The sequence below is a fragment of the Aulonocara sp. 'chitande type north' Nkhata Bay genome, linkage group LG20 (genome assembly GCF_057382095.1).
Source record: "Aulonocara sp. 'chitande type north' Nkhata Bay isolate Kocher_YH1m ecotype deep benthic linkage group LG20, A_spYH_male_GT1.1, whole genome shotgun sequence".
Lineage (NCBI taxonomy): Eukaryota > Metazoa > Chordata > Actinopteri > Cichliformes > Cichlidae > Aulonocara > Aulonocara sp. 'chitande type north' Nkhata Bay.
Genome location: NC_141363.1, coordinates 21,079,342 through 21,101,375, shown reverse-complemented (window position 1 = coordinate 21,101,375; position 22,034 = coordinate 21,079,342). Strand labels below are relative to the sequence as shown.

The window sequence follows — 22,034 nt, the reverse complement described above, 5'->3', positions numbered from 1 at the left end:
TGGGAGGTTTTGCAATGCAAATCCATCAACATATTCACGTGATAACAAGATTATTATCCACAGACAGAGAAAGGAGGACCCACACAGTAACGATGAAATCAGAAAGGGTGAGCCGGGCTGGAATATTCTGGGTCCTGTGACAGAGTAAGAATGAAGACGTGTTGGTCTGCTTGAAGAATAAAGTGTCTCCGCTGTTTTCTTGTATTTGTAAGGCTGTTTGTGGTACCATGAGTCTCAGTCAGGAGGTGAATGTGGTCGTCTACGTCATTGTTTCCCAAAGTTCAAAGACACTAACTACAACTAAACTCAACTCAACTGTCCTTACATTTCAGCTCAAACCCTTAAATGCGTCACAGCCTTAAAACTGTCAGCTGCAGCTTCTCATGTGCACAATTTTTCATCTTTAATGTTTGTTCCCATATTTTTCTCTCCTTGGAGATGAACTCCAATTTCACATTCTTACCTGTTCAAACCAACTTTTGAACCAATCAGCATTCAGCCTGAACATACAGAGGTCACATTTTATTGCTACGGCTGCATCTCTGCAGTCTGTGCTTTGGTTCCCATGATCCCTCTGTCTGCAGAGGCAACAGGTTGCACAAACAGACGTCAGAACTGGACCATAAATCCCAGATTTATTTGATTTATTTGTGCTCAGGGCATGCTCGTGTGGTGAGGACCCTAAACATGGACTGATGTCACACACTGATCTTGTTTCTGTTGCTGCTATGTTGGAATTTTGAAACTGGATGTTGAAAAGTGAGGCGCTGACCAAAAAACCCTGAAAATGTAGCACCGGAGCAGTTACGCAGGAGGCCTACCTTAAAGGTTACGGTACTTTATCACTAATGGGGATCATAACATTAATAATAAACATCATGTTGTCATCAGTAACACTTGAAAATAGGGATTGGGACCATATCTAGATAAGTCGCCCTCTGCTGGCCAAAGGAAATAATGCTGACACTTCTGCATTTGCTTCATATTTCAGTCCTGGAAGCTACTTCAACTCTGACGTTCTTTTAAAATATAATTCTTCATAAAGCACCAACATAAATGACTGACAGCTAAAACTGATTACATTAAACTTGAACAACTGTGCAGATTTATAATGGAGTGTTCAGTGACATTAAATCTGCATTTGTAATCTGATTTAACAGAAACTGTTCTAACAAACTTTCTGACATTTGATACTTAAGCTGCCCTCACACAGACTCCCACTTCGTATATTTGCATTATGATTTATATGGCACTGATGTTATTGCAGCTTTAGCACAAGCACCTCGTCCTTTGGTTATTACGGCTGAATTTCATTCATTTGTTTTTATTTCTACGTTTCTATCTTTTCATACCAAAACCATCAAACAAATATGATACAAATATGTTTCACTCTGGTAGATACACACATTTATTGCTGTCCTTTTAGGGATGTTGGCTCTAAATGAATACGACTGGGTAATGATGCTGACTTTGAACAGGAACCAAGTGAAACTGAGAATAAACACATGCGAGACTCTGCATTGTTTAACCTGGTTTATGGATCCAACCCAACATCTGGACTGAAGTGGAGCGGTCCAGCTGTTGGCCATGTTCAGCCCACCACTGTCGGTAATCTACTGCAATATATTCATGTTATGTCATTGAGCGTCATTATGAAACTGACCTACAAACTGACCTGAGACCAGACTAACCCCCGACTCAACCTGCAGGATTATTTTTCGGTCTCAGTCTGGGTCACAGTCAGCTTTGAACGCAGCACGGTTAAAGTGCAAATGATCTGCAGCACTAACGGATCATAAAGGTGTCAACGCTGACTTCTTGATTTATTCGTGCAGTTCATAAAATGTACTAGTATTATGCAAAATTAGGGACAGGATGCATTCACTGTTACCTTCCTTCACATTTTTACCAACTGGTCGCTGAAAAAAAGAGAACAGGTTTCAGGAGTTATTTATCCCCACGGTCACACAGGAAAAAAGACAATTCTGATAATTAATCGGGCACCAAAGCGAAAAAATCCAAAGGTAATATCAGCTTGTACTGCTATAGAAAAACGAGCCGATTCATAGTTGTGGAGCCCATTCCCCCGATCGAATCTCAAACACTCAGAGTAGAAATCGTGATGGGAATCTGTCATTTTTGTTCTCGCAGGGCTGCAACAGATTGGTGACCTGTCCGGGGCGTACCCCGGCTCCAGGAAAGGCTCTGCAGCCCTGGATTAGATAAACTGAAGAATATGGATGGAATTAATGGATCACTGAATGGAAACTTCTTGAAAATACCCAGCAGAGGTGCCTGTGATATTGACACAGTCGGATCAGACATATTTAAACTGTAAGCTCTCTGGTGTGAAGTCCATGTGCTGCTCACCTGCACCTGTTAGTACCATCTGATTAATTTATAATGAATGAACTGGCATCCTGTGTACTGCCACCTGCATGCTCTCACCTAATCCAAACCATATTTCCAGCAGGGATGTGGACAACTAATCAACAAGATGTTTAAATATTGCAGCAGAAATACCAGCTGATTAAACATAGATTTTATTAATGTACATAAAATGTTAAAAGTTGGTTCAATGATGTTAAGCTTTAAGAAGCACTTGGACGTTCTAAACAAACCCAGCTGGTCTGGGATGAGTTTGTGCAGAGCGAAGGAAAATAAGTGAGAATTCCTTCAAAATAAAAGCATCAAAGGTGACCAAAACCTAAACTGTGTGTAGAGTAAAAGAGTGCAACACTATTACCAAAGCAAACTGAGGATAATGTGAAGGATGTGGAATTCTGTTTACTTCACAGCTCCAAAGGTGTTGCAGTTTTGCTCTACCTTGTAGAACATTCAAGTCCTTTGAATAAGAAACTGCGCTCAAACATTTGGTAGTCAAGATAAAAAGAAAGTTTTAGTGCCGAGCTTCTGTTTGTCTCCGTGGGTAATTAATTCTGCTTCTCCTGCTGCTCCTCCAGCCCTCCTGCTCATCAATCATTTCTACTGTAGCTTCTAAAATTATCTACCTGAAACAGTCAAGAAACAGCTAATTAAAAAGAAAACTCATTTGGCAAGCCACCAAGGACTAATATCATGAAATACCCTCCGTGTTTGGTGAAATATAATAGGTAATTTGAGCAGGAATATTTAATTTTCTAATTACAGCCGGTTGTTTCTCCCATCAGACCAGACAATTACACCCTAATAGGCTCATCTTAGCTGCCAGCATATCATGTGAACAAGTTAAAAGCCCCATAACTTTGATTAACGACACAAATTAGCATAACTCGTCTTTGTAAATAAAGCTTTAGTCGAGCCAGTGTTGTTAAAACGAGGGTTTTAAGGCCATCGCAGAGTTAAGAGTCTGTTTCTGATGTTGATTGCAGGACTACACATGTCCTGATCATGTACATGCACTCGCCGCTCTGAAGATTCAGTTTTGCATTGAAGATGCTTTGGTTCACTGCTCGGGAGCGAAAGCCTTTATAGTGCTGTAATTTCAATCTGCTGAAAATACAGCAGCTGTTTTGAATCCCAATACTTTCTTTTCATTTGATATTCATGGAGTCGAGCCTGAAAATAAAGCTGCTGCTCTTGATTCCAGATAGTTTGTTTTATTTGATATTCAGAGCCTTTTCGTGAAGCCGCTGAAATATTATATCCTCACCTTGGAGTCTGAGGAACATCAGTAAACACACAGGCGGAAGCAGCAGAGAGCAGAGTCACTGCATTATTTAAAACAGACGGTGAAGTTTTTAGACTTTACAGAGAAATTTTCATTTCCTGAGTAATTAACAAGAGAGGAACCACGTTTTATCCTCAGAAGACACAATAGAGCCGTACTGTGGCTTTTCTTTGGTTTATTCCAGATGTAAATAATCTTTATTTACACGCAGCAAAAAATAAGCCAGCTTTCTTCTGATTGGCTGCCCCTCACAAACATGGCATTTGAACTGCAGGTGGGAAGGGCTTCAGTGAGCTGCTAACTGTCTGCTTGGCCACACATATGCTCACTGTTCAGGACAAATCTGCTGCGTTTGTGGCTTTTTGTGGTAGAGATCACCCAAGACGTCTGTCCTTTTGTAGGTGAGTGAAACCCAGTATTTATTCATCTGGACACTAAAGAGCAGGTATTGGTCTGTGCACTGCACCTGTGCAATTTATAAATGGAGCTAGCATTAGCTGATAACTTAGCATTTTAAGCTCTTGTCCAAATTTTCCCACTTCTGCCTCCAAAACCAGTCTGGACTGTTGCCAAAATACTAACTTCACTAACTGAGGCTTCAAAATGCAGATCTGAGCACCAGTGACTGAAGCCGTGGTGTCTATATACAGCCTATATGTGTGCCTAAAATAACCATATATCAGGGCAGTATCTGGTCCCCACCTGATCCTGGATCTGCCGGAGGTTTCTTTCTGGGTGCTATATAAATAAAATCAAACTGAATATGGCATCATAAAGCCAAGAGTAGCGTTTAAAGTGTTGGGAGCTGTTGGCTCACAGGAATAACTTGTAGAGATGCTGCCTAGCCAAAGCCAACATGACAGCTTTGCATGGGAGACATCTTTAGACATCCAGACATCTGAAGACCGAAGACGCCCGAGGGTTAAAAGTGTGTATGAAAGACTGGTTGAGAAGCTTTCTCTCAGACCTCTGAGGCAGACTTTATCCTTCTATATAAAGATGCTTCCATGCACAAAGCCCGCACCATACAGAGATGCTTTTCCAAGTGCTGTGAGGATGAACTTGACTGGTCCGCATGGAGCCCTAAATCCCCCCCATCCAACCCTTTTGGGAAGAACCCAAGCACCAGCTGTGAGCCAGATCTTATCACCCAACATCAGTGCTGGACCTCAATAACGCTCTAGTGTCTGAATGGGAGCTAATCCCTGCAGCAGGTTCAACATCTGCTGGAGAGACTGAATCCAGACAAGGAAGGCTGTTAGAGCTGCATATTAATGAACGTGGAGTCACAGTCACGCTCCGCTCTCAGACAGCGCCGAAATACCGGAGCGACTGCACGCTTTCGGCAGAGCAATGAATGAAACTATATTATCAGGCTATAATATGCGCTACACGTGCAGTCGCGCTCTCCTGAACTGTGAACAAGCGCTCCAAAGCCCCACGGATCATAAATTCTCTCGTCTGTCATCCCGATGTGCCCTCTCTGGCTGTGGCTTCTCGATCACATCTATCTGCTCATTAATATTCATGCGCCGTGGGCGGGCCTCGCAGCCGAAGCAGTTGGCCACCAAGTGACTCAATATGAAATGTGGTGAATGTCAATAAAGAGATACTGCAGCCATAATATGGCTCCAACTGCTCATTCATATTCATTAGCATCTCTACATGCAGAGAGACCAGCAGGGGAGACTTAATATCTCCCTGCGCGGAGGTGAAAGGTCAGCTCAATGCTTCTCGACAAAACTCTAAAAAGTATCAGATGATAAAATGAAAAGTGCTGCGGTTGCTGTGGTGACACGTTAGCCTCTTAGCCTTTATTACAGAGCCGGCTGCGGTTATTGACATACACTATATGACGTATAGCTGATCGCAGACAGAAATATCAATGCATTTGCCATTTTCATTTGGCTGTAATTGATGCGTCGGCTAATATTTCTCGACTTTTACTAATAAACATGTCAGGAGGCATTTAGTGTGAGGGATTTATTTCTGGACACAACCTTAAATTCTCTCCGGCAGCATCGCCACTGAGGCTCTCAGACCACGTTTAACCTTCTGCTTTATTTAAAGTCCATCCAACAATACCTCTCTGTATCGCACTGCACCACTGAAACAGTTCTTGTCAAATAGCAGTAGGAATTTCTATTAAGGGCCGGTAACAAATCAGCACAGGTTCCACGTTTATTTTAACACAGGTTCCAGTTATGTTTGATGCTGCTGCGTGGCCGCTTTCTCCGTTCTCTGATAACAGCTGACAAACCCGATACCGATACCAGTATCGGGTATCGGGGCCGATACTCTAAAATGTGTGTGTACTCATACTCGTAAAAGTTAACCGATACCATGAACCGATACCATGAACCGATACTAACTTATTTCATTAATCAGAGGGTGGCTTGTCATTTCTGTTGTAGTTTTTTAAATTGGCCACTAGGGGGACGCTAAACAGGCACAGGGTTAGGCGAGTGAGACTGGCGGCTTTTGTTTGCTTGTTTACAATATGGACACTCTGCAATAATTTAAAAGTTTATTTTATTCTCAAACCTAATTTGTATTTATTTTATTCCAAACAGAAGTGTTTATTTATTATTCTGAAAGCTCGAGACAGTGCCCAATAGTTCAGTGATATTTTGTTAAATTACAATGTGGAGACTCTGCAATAATTTAACAGAATTGCTTATTATTCACTTGAAATTTTTTTGTGGTCATTTTTATTAAGATTTTATTTTTTATCGGCAGATAATAAAATAAAACCTGTCTTCCAATTCATTGCGCGCGTGTGTGTGTGTGTGTGTGTGTGTGTGTGTGTGTGTGTGGTAGAAGTATCGGTTTTTGTACTCTGTATCGGCAAGTACTCAGATCCAAGTATCGGTTTGAAAAAATTGGTATCGTTGCATCCCTACTTTTCACTATACTGGGGATAGCCACAGGCTCAGTATTAAAGTGTTCACAGGCTCACAGATAAAGGAGCAGGGATGTGACCCCTTTCTGGCCACTGCAGGTTTAATTCACTTACAGTGTTACATTTTTGGACAACAGCACATTTTATTTGATTTTGTGTAGTATTGCCTCCGTGCACCACTTCAGTGGACTTTAAATCAAACAATCTACAGCTTTAATTCATGGGTTGTAACAAAAGCACTGCACGCAATGAAAGGTGTAAAACCTGTGCCAAATCAAACACTGTGGCTTCCCCTCGGGAAGTAAGAGAGCCGCCAAAAGTTCTTTTAAAAGTAATTAGACAACTGACAGGCAGCAGGTGAGGCCTGTTCCCTCATTACTTTGTGGGAAATTAAGCAGATAAAAGGTGATTCTAAGTGCTGAACTTGTATTTCCCAGCTTTTCACTGAATATAGCAGAAGTATAAAAGGAAATAAACCGGTCAGAGTTACAGAAACATTCAGGAGACGCTTTTTATAGGCAAAAAAGAAATAACAGTCAGTTTTTGCTTCATTGTGGGTCCTAGCATAGAACGGAGCAAGTCAACGACACGCTGAAGATTTAGACTAAAAAACATCATTTCTGTCTTTTACCTGAGAGCTACATCAGAAGTAAACCTTCATGTATAGCTTTTTTAATTTTGTTGGTTTTACGTCTCCTTTTACCTGCAAAGCACATCATGTTTCCATGGAATAACTGTGCACTATAAATAAAGCCGCCCTTTCTTTCCTTCCACAACCTAATGAGCTTGTTCTAACAAGCAGCAGCAGATTAGACAAACACAGCATATTGAACTAAACAGTGGACAATTAGGTGAAACCTTCATTCAGGGTGTCAGCTAGAGGGGAAGGCTGACGTCAATGGATTCCTCCTACAAGAGACAGAAATCTTTAAAAGCACACACTTCCTCTTTTCAGAGGATGAACCAACAAGTTGTGCATTCATTTCTGCAAACAGATTTATAACTAGAGAAGCTGTAGACGTCATGAAATTCCTGAACTTATTTCTGCCCCCCTGAGAATCAAACATGCTGCCCTGAATGGAGGCGTGTGTGACAAAAACATTTAGACGTCCTTTCTTGGTTAAAAACATGACTTTTCACCACCACCTCCGATTGTATCATCAGCTAGGGCCACTTGAACCCTCACTTGAGGTGAACAAGGTAAAGTTGAGGGCTATTTTAATGTACAGCGCCCTCTGTTGCCATTAAGGTAAATAGCAAGAAAACGTGCCCAATCCGTTCCTGTGACTGACCCCGTCAAACACCACCCTTACATTTTTGGATGCTGCAGGCTGGACTGAGACGGTGCAGGTGTGTCTTTTAGTTGGACTTCAGAGTTAAATGGTGCTAAATGTGAATTGGCCACACTCAGCTTTAAAGCGAAACACAGAAGCCAACTAATGGAAATTCAGTGTGACTGCTATAATAAGTAACAGCTACGGTTACAATAAGCAGCAACTATGGAAAAAGTCCAGCTCTGTTTGCACTGGATTCTTTTCCTTCTTCTCTGTTGATAAAATGAGACGACAGTTTTGGCTGCTTCCAGTCTCTGCACTGGACGCACACGGATGAAACTAATACGCATCAGATGGCCGAGGACACCCAAAAAAATGCGGCTCTGTTCTGTTTTCCGTACAATAAACCTCGAGTGCAGGGTTCACAGCGATATCATATTACCAAATGTTTTGGAGAAGTAGAAATAGGAAACTGGACACCATCTTCTGTTTGTTCTCTCTGTCCAGCACTGAAGCCAAACTTTGATTGGGGACAAACAGGATGTTCAGTCCTCTGGAGTTTAACTGTATATTTTTCTTACTGTCAACAAATCCTATGAACACACCAAAGTTTGTGTGTCCCCCAAACCTTCTGACCTCGTATTGATGGCCCTCAACTCCAAATCCACTGGTTCCTGCCAAAAAGGCAACTCTTTAGAGCAACAAACATAATGTTTCATTTATATCACTGACCGGCGACGTGTTACTAAACATGGAAATCATTTATCGAACTGACAGATGGACGTAGTTCATTTGACGGGACGATTTTCAGCCGTGGATTAACAGACATTTGGAGTATTTCTGAGATAAAGACACAGATAAATGAAATAAATCAAGCAATGCTCCAACACATGCAGGCACCCAAGTCAAAGCCACCGTCAGCTGCTAGATAAGGAGTGTAACAGGCCTGCTGGCACAGTAATGGTAAAAGGTTTACTGCCCATCACAGCAGTGAAGTACAGGTGCTGTATGCTAATGAGCCAGTTGGTAACAGCTCCACTGAATTCAATTCAGTTTTATTTCCACAGCGACAATTCACAATAATAGTTGCCTCAATAACTGCTTCTGTATTGCAGGTAAAGAAAAAAAGAAAAGAAAGTAAACCCCAAGAATTCGACGATACCCTACGAGCAGCACTTGGTAACAGCAGGAAGAAAGACTTCCCTTTTAACAGGAAGAGACCTCTCAGCTGTACGTCCAAATTTAAGCATCACGTGAACTTGAGCTGAAGCGTCAAAAGTAGCCATTACCACTATAATGCCTTTATTTTGCTCCAAAACACAGAAAGTAATATCAGTAAAAGTATCAATAAGAGTATCCACTGACAACTCTACACCCTTAAGACTCACTCATTCAAAACATCTCAATAATTTTATTTGTTTGCAAGAAATTTTGTGTTTGGTGGTCAAGAAAGAAAAATCCAGAGCATCACCAGATTTAACCTTAAACCTTTATCTCTGTAACAACTACAACCCAGAGACACACGTAAGACTTCTAGACGTACGTCTGATGTCTTTTCTCTGTCAGAAACGTTTCTTTCTACAAAATTCACATTTTTCGCTGACTGACAATCCTCAGCTTTGATGTAAAAACGGTCTTTCCAGCTTCTCTATTGTGGGGATGTTGGATTTCCTTGTGTGTAATATATTTGATGTGTTAGTCGTATATTTAAACAATGTATATCTGTAAGTGACTGAACAGGAAATGGAGAAGAAACAAAGTATTTAACGACAGACTGACATTTTTGGTTTGCTCAGATTTGCTGACATTCATTCTTTCTCTGCTCTTTTCTATCAATCAAGCTTTCCAAAACAGAGGCACGAAACCATTTACAAGCAGAAGCACTTACTGCAACGAGGCGAAGAACATGAAGCTTAACGTGAAGAGATCAAACAGAGAGAAACACCACGAGAGCGAACAGACGCAAGTCGGAGGAGAAGAAGGCAGAAATTCTCCTGAAACTCTGCAGAATAACCCGAACGCACAGCTCCACTTCTGCTTTCTGTTCCTTTTTGCTTTTACTTCTTCTTTCGCTTCCTCTCAGATGATGTTTTACACTCAAATCTCTCACTACACTTCTCTCTTTCTCCCTTTCCTTTCCCGCTCTGCTTTCCTTTGTCTTTTCCTTCACATCGCTCTTTACTTCTGCTCTCGTTCCTACCTCGTCCTCATGGGCCACGCTGCCTTGCTCGTAGGCTCCGGCGCCAAACCAACAACCTCCCCAGCCTCCTCTCAGCCTAGGTCCTGTTGACTGTTGTCGAGGTGGCAGACATGACAATAATCCCTGTGGCAACAGCTCTCTCCCCTCGGCGACCGCACGCTCTCACTGTTGTAACAACAGCTGAGCTGCTGCTGCTCCTCAACCTCCTCCGTCCTCTTCCCCTCCTCCCTCGCTCGCTCCAGCTCGTTCCCTCTTTATCACTTTCTCTCTCTCTGTGTTGATCTTTTTATACCTCCTGTTCTGTATCTCCCTGCTCTCCTCTGGCTCTCTCCATCACTCCCTCCCCTCCTCGTTCTCTGGCTCTCGCTCTCTATTGTCTCTCTATCGCTTCATCACTTTCTCATATCTTTCTGCCCATTCCTCCGATGTCCTCCTCCTATTTACAGTTTTACAGTCATTTCACCAATATGTGAATTAGTTGTGGTGCTCGTTAATTTGCTGTCTGGATTATTTTGAATTGCAGTTGTGGAACAGAGAAGAAGAAGAAGAAGAAGAAGAAGAAACCAGGAGGTCAGGAGCGATTCTGGTTCTTCAGATTAATTTGCAGCAACAAACTTTCTGTGTATACATACATACATACATACATACATACATATATATATATATATATATATTAGGGGTGCAACGATATTCGTATCGATATTGAACCGTTCGATACAGTGCTTTCGGTTCGGTACGCATATGTATCGAACAATACAACATTTGTAATTTATTTTATCAACTTTCCTTCTGACGATGCTGTCTGTGTTGAGCGCTCAGTGAATCTGCGTTCGACTACTCCGCCTAGGCTGCACTGTCGAGCGCAGATCCACTGAGCGCTCAACACAGACAGCATAGTCAGAAGGAAGAGCGCAGGGCAAGCTAGCGAGACAGAAGTTAAGCTCTCCTTACAACATGGACCTCCCCCACTCTCATTCAGATCTGGCGTTTGGAATTATTTTGGTTTTCATGTGACGTATGACCCTGAAGGTAAGCGAGTCATGGACTAAAGTAAAACAGTATGTTGGATGTGCCACGCAATGCTCAATTACATGGGTGGGAACTAGTGTGTTAGCGCAGTTAGCTCGTTAACGTGTTGGCCGTCTAGCCCCATTCACGGGGCGATCGGCGGTAGCTCGTTAACGGAGATTTGCCGTGTTGTGGCGTTAAGGTCATTTCAACGAGATTAACCTGAAAGCACTAGTGGGAACACAACGAATATGACTGCACATTTACGCCGACATCATCCTAGTGCAAAGACAAGTGGAAGCAGACCAAAAAAAAAGCAAGCATGCTACTAACTTTAGCCGAGTCATTTAGACAGCTGTTAGCACATGATTCTCCTTATGCTGCTGAGAATATAGCCCAGAAGAAGCGGATAGTATAGCTTTTATTTTGGAAAGAGACGTTTCTCTGTAATAAACTCTCTTTTCCAAAGACGAGTGATTCCTCAATCAGATACAGGGCTCGCAATATCGCTAGCCCGACGTCCTGGGGCTAGCGATTTTTTTCAGGCGGCTACCAAAATCTATCTCTTCCCTGCCCGTCGGGCTATTGTAGGAAAAATATATGTCAATGCTTTTGCATTCTTTCAGAAATGTAGCTGGGTAATTATGTCATTGGCATCGGTGAGCCACTGTCAATATGTGACATATTGAAGTCGCGTTTGAATTTGCGCTTGTTTTTTGCTTTCACTTTGCAATCGTGCGAACTGTGTATAGAGAGCGACAGCACTGATCTGTGAGTGATGATAATTTGTGCACCAATTCCTCTGACATCGTCTTATTAATCGTTAGCTTACTATGCAAACATGACAAGTGAAATCTCCCGCAGCTTAAACATGTGAGAGGTTGATCGCGCAGAGAATCGCTGAGCGTTATGTGTGTGTGTGTAAAAGCAGCAGGATATATATTTTAGTTCTGCTGAGCCAAATAAGACAGGTCAGGGTGAAGAAGTGACAGCCAAAGAAAAGCTTACCACAAAACGGAGAAGTTATGACAAATCAGACTATAAGGCAAAAAGAAAGTGCAGCTTTATGGTTTCATGGACAAAAGAATTTCTGTGGCTGCAATATGACGAGCTATATAACCAGGGCTGCACATAAGTGGTCCGCAGGTGCGCATTCGCTGTCAAAATAAAAAACACGCACAAGGGTTAGGGTTAAATTTAAAAACTGTACTTTTGAGTTAAAATATATATTTATAATTTTAATAAATGACAAATTAAAAAGGCATGAACATTTTTTTTGTATCGAAAAAATATCGAACCGTGACACCAAAGTATCGAACCGAACCGAACCGTGAATTTTGTGTATCGTTGCACCCCTAATATATATATATATATATATATATATATATATATATATATATATATATATATATATATATATATATATTTAAAAAAATTGAACACATTAGAAAAAAAGTGTATTGGTGTGTTTGAGCACAAAAAAGAATCACACACCTATCCACAACCTTTGATGGGACGTTTTCAAAGTGCTTGCTCCTCCACAGATTTCTGACTTTTGATGGACCGACCATTTCTGTGACTGTCTGAAATTTGTGACCTAGCATTTACTACAATATCAAGCTAAGCAAATCTGCATTTTCTTCAGGATAGCACGATGTTGTACGCACCCATCCAACACCCCGACCTCCACAGCCTTAAAGGGCCAGTGCTTTGGGCAGACCTGCACTTTTTGGAACTTTCATGCCGTGAGCAGCTGTACAGGAACCAGCCAGTCTTTGTCTTTTCTCATTTATCACACTGTTATTTATGGAGCTTTCTCATGTGAAAAACAGTACAAACGTCTCCCTGTAAATTTGAGCTACTCTCTCCAACTGGACTCCAACTGGGCTCTCACAGTCTTGTGGAGTGTAACACCCACGCTACACCCCTGACAGAAGAATAAAGTGGTCCTCACTTGACACCTCTCTAAAATTACAGCAATAATAATCATCAGACTACATTTTACAGTTTTAGTTTTATAAGGATGTTAAATGACTGCCTAGTTTATTAATACAGTGTAAAGTTTGCTCAGTGTCAAATACTGAATTCGTCTTCTTATGTTGAACCTGTTTAGTCTGAAAAACAAATCCTGTTTTCCATTTTGGTACAAATACGTTTCATGAATCGCCCTAAACGAATGAAAGACGGGGTTAACTAAGGACAGCGCTGACAGTAAATTATTCTGGTGGAGTGTCCCATTCAAAAGAACCATAAATGGTAACATCAAAGATGGAGAAATCCACAAAAGGCATAACAAAAGCTCTTATTACACAACCTCCATGAATCTGTGGAAGCACCGTTGACTGGATATGAAAGGTGGAAGTACTGTGATGTCACCCATTGGTTTTGAACGCTGCAATTTGAAGCCTCAACCTTAGCATTTTTGGACACCACCATGTTGTTTTTTTGTAGCCAGGAGTGACCATATCTGGATGAGAGGGTGGAGTGCTAAATTATAAGCTAGCGCTAGCCAGCTTTGTTAGCAAGCTTGGTGCAACACATAGTCACGTATGTCTTCAGTGTATTGAAGTAATTTTAAACTTGTTTAAATCCTAAAAGCACGGTCAAGGAGAAGCATAATACTCATCAAAGGTTCCACCAGAAATGCTCCAAAAGGTAAAACAAACACAAACAGGACAGTTCGGATCAGAGACCTCGAAGACACTGATTGGCTGCAGCTCCCTGCAGAGCAGCACCTGCCAATCAAGAGGCGGTTTGTGTCGCCTGTGCAGCGGCTTTATTTTCAGCCCTGAAGATTGCCACCTGGGAACCACACACTGCAGCTTCTGACCTTTGGACACTCCTACCTCTTGTTCAAAAGCTGATTACGGTGCTTCTATTATTAATAACCAGCTGGAGAAGAAAAGCCTTTTCAACACCGAGCATTACATTCGATAACTAGCAGAGACAAATTCTAGTAAATGTAGGCAGCGATGATGTGGATAAACGCTACAATCTGATTTGTCTTGAATTGTCCTGAACACATTCATGCTCTGCAGAGAACGGTTAGACTGTAATGATCTTTAAATTGTTCATGCACACTCAGGTAGGGCTGTGCGATATGACCAAAATCTCATATCCCGATATAAGACATCTATCGTCCGATAACGATATAAATCACAAAAATGTAACATTTTCTGTAAATTCTGTGAATCTCGGGCAGCTCGACTTGCGTGAAGTGTTTCCAGCTGCGTGAGCTGGAGTCGAGTGTTTTAACCGATGCATGAAACGATACATTTTAGACATAGCGCATCGACTTCAGCTCTCAGCCTGCTGATGTCTCGTGTCACTGTCCTGATGTCTTCAGTGTCTCTACCACCATCAGAACTTACAAAACCACTTCAATAAGCTTAGGAAAAACCTCTGAGAAGACAAGACTGAAGATTTTACAGCAAGTGCCCCTAAATGACTTCTGCTAACATCCAAGAAAGCTGGATGGCCCAACAAACCCCAAACCTAACACTGGATTTATTATTATCACTTTGGTTGTCCTTACAGATTCACCGGGCCTGTTGTTGCACCAGCTACCAGCTACCAGCCACAATAAACCAAAAACCAGATCAGGCATCAGTGTGAACTGGTCAGTGCATTCACTTTACATTGTTACTGTTACATTACCAAGAGTCAGCTGCAGTGAACCAGGTCCCAGAAGAAGCGCTAACAAGCAATCGAACGGCAAAGGCTAAACGGATGTTTTCCTTTTTCCTTTTTGTAGTTTGTGATTTAAGCGAAAAGCGTGCTGCATTGAAGTGACGCCTTTAGTGAAGCTCACTCCCCTGTGTGTCAGTTTAGCACTTGATGGGAAGCTTTTATTGCACTTATGGTAACACATCTGCTGTGCTCCCAGTGTGGGGAGGTGCAGAGCAGGTACGGACTTTTCCCACTCAATCCTATCAGATACTCAATAATCATTTATTCTTCAAAGATGACTCTCAACCACAGACACCTCTCAAATGACTGTTCTCAGCCAATGTGGCATTTTGTCCATTGTTCATATTAAACATGGAGTCGGCCATTTACACACATTTGCACAACACGTCCTCTCGCATCTCATACATTTTCCACACCACAGACTCCGCCCACTGCCTCTTTTACACCTCCACTCATCTCTTTAATGCTCCTTCCATCTGTACACCTCCCATGTGCATCAGCTCTCTATGCCTTTATCCTCCATCTCATTTGCACACATCAGTCATACATACAGTTATAGACTTCATAGAGTGCACTACATATCACGGGTGAAGGCATACTAATGAAATCAACTTTGAGAAAAAGGAGGACTGCACCATCCTCCTGAAAGCTGAAAGCCTTTAACTATAACACAGTAATAATAATGAAGAGAACAGGATGAAAATCTGATTTCTCATCAGAAAAGTCAAAGACGATAAGGTCAGAGAAAAGAATGAAAAGAGAAAACAACGAATGAAAAGGCATTTCTCTGAAAGAGCACAGCCAACCAGCCGATTTTAAAAATGCTGACGATGCTGATGATCGGCTGATTTCCATGAATATTTGCCACCATCAGAGCAAAAACCTCGCCCTCGACAGATGAAAAACAAAGATACAAATGTCCTCTAAATGCACTGAGGTCACTCGAGCTCCTCTAAGAGAGAATCCTGGGATTTTCCTTTCATATAAGTTTACGCTAAAGAAAACAGTCAGCGACAGAAAGCCTTCAGCACTAATATCATCAGAGCTCCTTCAGGTTTATGTGGTCACGCAGTGTTTATAAAAGCCAAGAAAGAAAGTTTATTATCTGTTGGTCGTTTAGCTGAAATATTACCTGAAAAAATAACAAATTGATCATCGATATAATAACGGTGTTGTTGGTGTTTTTGAACACTAACAATAAAAATGCTTTTTATCGTTATCATTAAAAAAATGTATCAGCGTAAAAAGAAATAAACTGAAGTGCCACAGAGACGTATGCAGGCTAATGCAAACCCCGGGCTGGTGGGTGAACCTGAAACTCACGGCAGCACTTTCCCTTCATCCTCCCAACACTGGTTGGGATTCTCTCTCTCTGTACAAAGGTATCAACACCAAAACATGCTATGCACATAATGATGAGACCTGACTGCATTTGACAGCCCACAGTGAGAATTCGCTGGATTTACACGTGTAGAATGATTTAGTGTGCGGTATTCGTTCAACAGCATGACCAAAATTAAGACAGAAGTATGCAATGAACCTGCAATCTTGTTGAAATGGTTGAAGACTGGCAGCAGGTCTGCAACCAGTCGCAGTCAGCTGCCGACTTCAAAGTGATAAAACAGCAATAAGACAACAAGCCTGCTGGCAGTTTGATTGGATGGGGTGAAGCTGCCTTTACATGCAATCTGTTGGGGACGGTACATCAATATAGTAGAAATCAGTCAATCAATATACAAGTAACAAGTGTTAATACACATAAAAACAAATGAATATGAAAAAGAAACAGGAGGAAGCAGATGCTCATCAATTTTGTTTCTCTCTAAATTCACATCGACTACATTTAGAGTCCAGACAGAAATTCATCGATGCTGCACAGAAATACAGAAAGTCCTCTACAGGTGAAGGATTTACAGGAGGAGAATTTGGCTGAATGCATGTAGGTGCTCGGCAACCGTGTTTTATGTTGGAATACAACAAGAATGCAATCAGCTGGTAATCAGCTGGATCAAGTTCCCATTTGCGATATTCATGGCTGTGCTGATCTGTTTCTGGTTTTTACAAACTGCGGTCAACGAGTCGGAGAAGGACCGAGGTCAGTCTGAGCTGGATGTGACAGGTTGCCTCCCAACAGGCAATCTGTGTAATCTGCTTGGAATCAGTTGGCAGTTCTCACCTCAACTCTTGAATGTGAAAAAAATGAAATCACCTGTAAACCGCTGATTTTAGCTAGAGGAATCTCTCTAATATCTAGAGTCACTTTGAAGACAACAACTGAGCGTAAACGGTCACAGACGTCCCCGATTGAAGGAACCATTTCAAAGGTTTATTTCACACAGCTGCAATAATCCATCCACAGTTTTCCCTGCAGTGACTGTTGCATCACTGAAATGTTTTTTTTTGACTAAATACACAAATTACCATTATTTCTATTTGATTAAATCAACTCATTTCCAATCAACATCAGGACCACTTAAATCAAACCCAGTATTTAATCTGCAGTAGTTTATATTTATATATACTCAATAATTAACTTTTATTATGGATGGATGGTGTTGTTCTGGGAGCATCCTGCTCTTCCTCTCAGTGTACGTGGAAAGTCTAAAGACAGATAAAGCAGCAGTGAGACCTCCCATAGCAGCAATCAGGCATCAGTAGCACAGGACAGGACATAGGTGGGTTGCAAAGTGGACTGCAGGTTAATGCAGGCTGAAGCAGCTTGGATTTGAGATTTGCTATTAGGATGTGCATTAAGGAAACAGCTGACAGTCGGTCCCAGTTTGCCGGTACTGCTGTCTGAAGGCAATGCTTCATCTTCACAGAATTTCCTGTAAAACATATTTTCAGCTGCAAATGAAATGTATGTGATATTTGTATATCATTGCTAGGCAACAGAACTTTAGACTTTGTTATGTCAGGAAGTGAAAAGAATCATTTTATCTGAATAATCTTGTTTTTATATTTGTAGGAAATCCAAATTGAAGTGAAACTAACATTTTGTTCTGTCTGCGCCCTGAAGCAGGGATACATAAACACGCAAGGAGCTGAAATGGAGCGCCGAGGCCAGAGTGGACGGAGCGGTCGCGAGGCAGGAATGAAGAGAGAGTGGAAAAGCCAAAGAGACGAGCGCGAGATGAGTTATCAGAATAATGAACTCTTCTTATCTCGCAGCACTCCTGAATGACGAGCAGCGTCGCGGACAGAGGGAGTGACGGATTGAAAGACGGCCTTTTGTCCCCGGGTGAGGAGCTCCTCTCACAGCAGCTCCCGTCTGGGTGATGAAATGAAATGCTAATGCAACGGCTCGCATACATCTGACGGCTAAACGTCACACTTCTCGCCCAGAATAACTGCTGCCCGAGGGAAAATCCTTTAACATGAGCATGAAAAAGTAAATAGTCAAAAATAAATGACTTGTAAAACAATTTGTATGAGCTGTGCTTGCACTGAATATATATCAGCACCTCGGCCGTTTTCAAGAACCTTCCTACCAGCAGTCAAAAGTTACAATTATTGGATAAATTGCAAATCTGACTGTTTTGCTCTAAATGTGGTTTTGCACGTGTCAAACAATAACTCCAGATCATCACAATAATTAATATTTATCTCAGAACCAGCTCTTTGTGTCACAAATGATACAGTTGAACCAGCTGGGCCATTTCTGTCAGTCATGTTGTGTTTTCACAGGCGAAATGCACGGTTGCATTTTTTCACTCTCTTTGCATTTAATAAAAAACTAATCCAGTCTTTAAGTCTGACGTCATTAGCTGTGTCCGCTTCAGGTCCCACTGTGGCATCACTGAGAGTTAAAAACTGTCTAAATTCTTTCATCTTTAATAAAATGATCAGCGTTGCTGCTTTACCAGGTGTAACAATTAAGTTTAACATTCAGGCATCCATGAAAACAGAACTGATTACATTTAACAAAGTTAGAAGTTAGCAGGAAGTTAGCTCGCTAATATAATATAGCATGTTCTGACTGAGAGATTTCTGAAAAAATGAAAACGTACAGCTCTGCTGTCACTTCCAACATAAATGAAGACAGGAAACTAAACAGCAGTGATGTTTGTAGGGTTACTGAAGTTGGGCTAGCTGGTATATAAGGATGTGCTACGTGATCGCTAGCGACACAGCTATGCTAGCATAAGATAAACACAGTGAAGCTGGAGGATGAACGCTAACTTTTTTCTACTCGATAAAAGTTAACGTGAGGGTTCCTGATGGTTAGAGACAAATGCAATCGTATAGCAGGATGCTGTAAATGGACAAAACTTCATTCAGGAGAACAACTGAGATTATTCATCCACAATACGAGGTTAGTCATTAATATACTGCTGCTGGGCTGTAGCTGCATCGTAAGGGTTTAAAAACGAAGCTTTAATATGATTAGAGGAAATAAAACCCGAGAGAGGCCGACAGTGATCACTGACTGTTTTATGGGCTTGTTCAGATTGAATAGAACGAGATACAAAGCATTAAAACACGTTAAAAACACAACAGCCTTAATAAACACAGAGTAGTTTGGAGCCGGAAGCAGACTTCATACGTCAGTACAGATAGTTTAGAGTATAAAATATTCATCGGAAAACAGTGAAAATTCCCCGAAGCTTAATTTATTCAGGCTAATCCTCGGATTACCCTTTAAATAACCAAAAGTATGGTTAGTAGATTCTGACCAACAGACAATATTTAAGACAGTTACAGTTACTGATATTTGGAGATTTAAAAAGCTGACTTAAGGACGTATAAGTGGAATTTTTTATGTTTTCATTTTCAGGTACACATAACCAGCAGATCTCCCCAAATGTTGTTATGTGGTGTTTCTTTATTTTTTAAAATATTTTTTTACTCATTCACGCTCTGCCCGGCTCTGCTCGGATCAGCTGATTGTGGTTTGTGGCGTTTCAAACAGGTGTTACTAATTAATTAAGTTACATAATTGTGCCGCGGGGCTTCTCAGGCTGATAGTCTGGCCATGGTGACAATGCGTTTGTTACCCCACAAACAGACCGAGCACGGCCGCTTTGCTTTCCAGCTCTGATGCAGAAGATGAGGAGAGCAGGAAGTGAGAAATGCCACAAATCATTAGGTCAGCTTTTCAAAATAAAAGACAAAATGCTCTGGTTCTGACATACTCCTCGTGTGATTTGAAGCCAACCAGAAGACTCGGAAGGCCAGCGTTATTATCACGAGTCATGTGTTTCTATTATGTGGGTTATCATGTGTTTCTACTGCATCTGTGTGGCTCATAACAACTTTGCACTGTTAACCGCCATTACAGAGATTCAAAACAAAACCATTTTAAATAACTGTTTTTAAACTGACTGAGAGGACACAGCTGCACAGATGAATTTAGGGAACACCTCGGTGTCCTCCTGAGGGAGGCAAGTCTGTGCACCTCGGCTCAGCCTGCGATCCCGCTGACCGGGGCCTGGACAAGTGGCAGAAAATGGATGGATGGAAGCGACACTTTATTAAGTGCATTAAGGATCTCATCACTTAACTAGCCCGGCTATTCATCTGCGCATATGCTTTAATGAGCCAATCTTGCTCAACTTTGCACTGCAAATTCTTTAACCTGAGAGTTTCTTCTTGTGTTTATGAGACAAATATTTAAACCTGCTTTAAATGAACTTTAGCAACACTGTGCTGCAGTAACTGTAACTGTAAAAACAAAACCCAAAACATGCACTCAAAGAAGACAGAGTGCAGCTATTTTTGACACATAACAGATTCTGAGGTGATGCTACTGTCTGCAGTCAGATTCAGATTTATGATCCTAATTAATTCAGTTTACCAGTTCTTTTGATTTTTACTGACTGTAACCCGGAGCTGGACGAGACCAAGTTTCACAAAAGCCTGAAGACAAAACTGCAGAAAATAAAACACGAGCAAAAGACGGCGTGTGTGTGTGTGTGTGTGTGTGTGTGTGTGTGTGTGTGTGTGTGTGTGTGTGTGTGTGTGTCAGTAAGTTGTGTTATCGGGCTGCCAGAAGGTAATTACTGCCTCCATTAGAAAGATGTGTTCATGTTAAATGCTCACCCCTGACACTGCACACACTAAGAGACGCACACCGTGAAGACTTTGATCTGTGTGTGTGTGTGTGTGTGTGTGTGTGTGTGTGTGTTCATGTCTAAAAGCTCTCAGCAGAGCTCTGAGGAACTAAAAGCTGCTATTTTGTATCATTAAAGTGAATCACGGTGCCACATTAGAACCAAGCGTTGGCATCTGAACCTCATATAACATTTTTCAAAGGAATTCATAAACACACATAAATAACAACTACAATACTCGTAGCAACTGAAATAAAGTGACAGATTTAACATAATAAAACCTTCAATAACAACACACACACACACGCACAGAGGAAAAGGATATTCCACAAGTTTAAAAAGCAGTGCAGAGGCCTTGAAAGGACATTTATTCCAATCAGACTGTGGTGAAAACATAAAAATACATCAAGGTTTCTAAAATGTGACTGTGTGGGGTGCAGCCTCACGCACACAGAGAGAGAGGCAGCACCTTAAACCTGCATTCAATTGAGTTTTATTCCTATAGCATTAAATCACAAGATCAGTCTCTTCAAAGTGCTTTATATTGTATGGGAAGGTATGACAAAGCGCTATGGCGAGAGTAGGAAGGAAAAACTCCCTTTTAACAGGAAGAAACGTCCAGGAGAACCAGGCTCAGGGAGGGGCGGGGCCATGTGCTGACCGGCTGGTGATGAGGGGAGGAAGATAGGACAAAGACACGCTGTGGAAGAGAGACAGATTAACAACAACTAACGAGAGGTGTGGCAACACATAGTGGCTGAAGAAGAAACACTCAGTGCATCATGGGAACCCATCCATGATGCCAAGCAGCCTACACTTATCACAGCCTAGCTAATGACTCAGAGTCACCTGATCCAGCCCCAACTATGACAAAGCAAAGTTTTAAGCCCAATCTTAGGAGCAGAGAAAGTGTCTGTGTCCCAAATCCAAATAGAAGAGAGGCTGATATCCAGCAGGCAGCAAAACCAATTCTGATCCTACTTCTTGACCTTAGTAAACAGTTTTCCTGATGACTTCATTGCCTCGCTCACTACTGAAAAATGTTTGTTTTTTTGTAAATGATGGTCCTTACTAGAGTCAGAATTATGTCTGGTTTAAAAAGAAAAACGATGACTGAAACTAAAACACTCAGATTGCATCTACAGGACGGACAGGCTAAGATCTAACTGCAAACAGGCTACAAGCTAGTCCAGAGCACATAGCACACAGTTGTACGATGAAGGAAGTGTCTGGTCAG

General features: G+C 41.6%; 1 protein-coding gene across 6 annotated transcripts in view; it reads right to left on the bottom strand.

The window, feature by feature from the left end:
* Positions 1–22,034, bottom strand: part of sulf2b (sulfatase 2b) — a 90,050-nt gene that overhangs the window by 41,845 nt on the left and 26,171 nt on the right. The window contains exon 1 of one of the 6 annotated variants that reach the window (XM_086276726.1): positions 10,047–10,293. The exons of 4 other annotated variants lie outside the window; for them this stretch is intronic. The gene's annotated coding sequence lies outside the window, so the exon portion shown is untranslated. Of the gene's footprint in view, positions 1–9,734; positions 10,017–10,046; positions 10,294–22,034 lie in introns of those variants that run through there. One more of the 6 variants, XM_086276727.1, reaches the window with a different exon arrangement.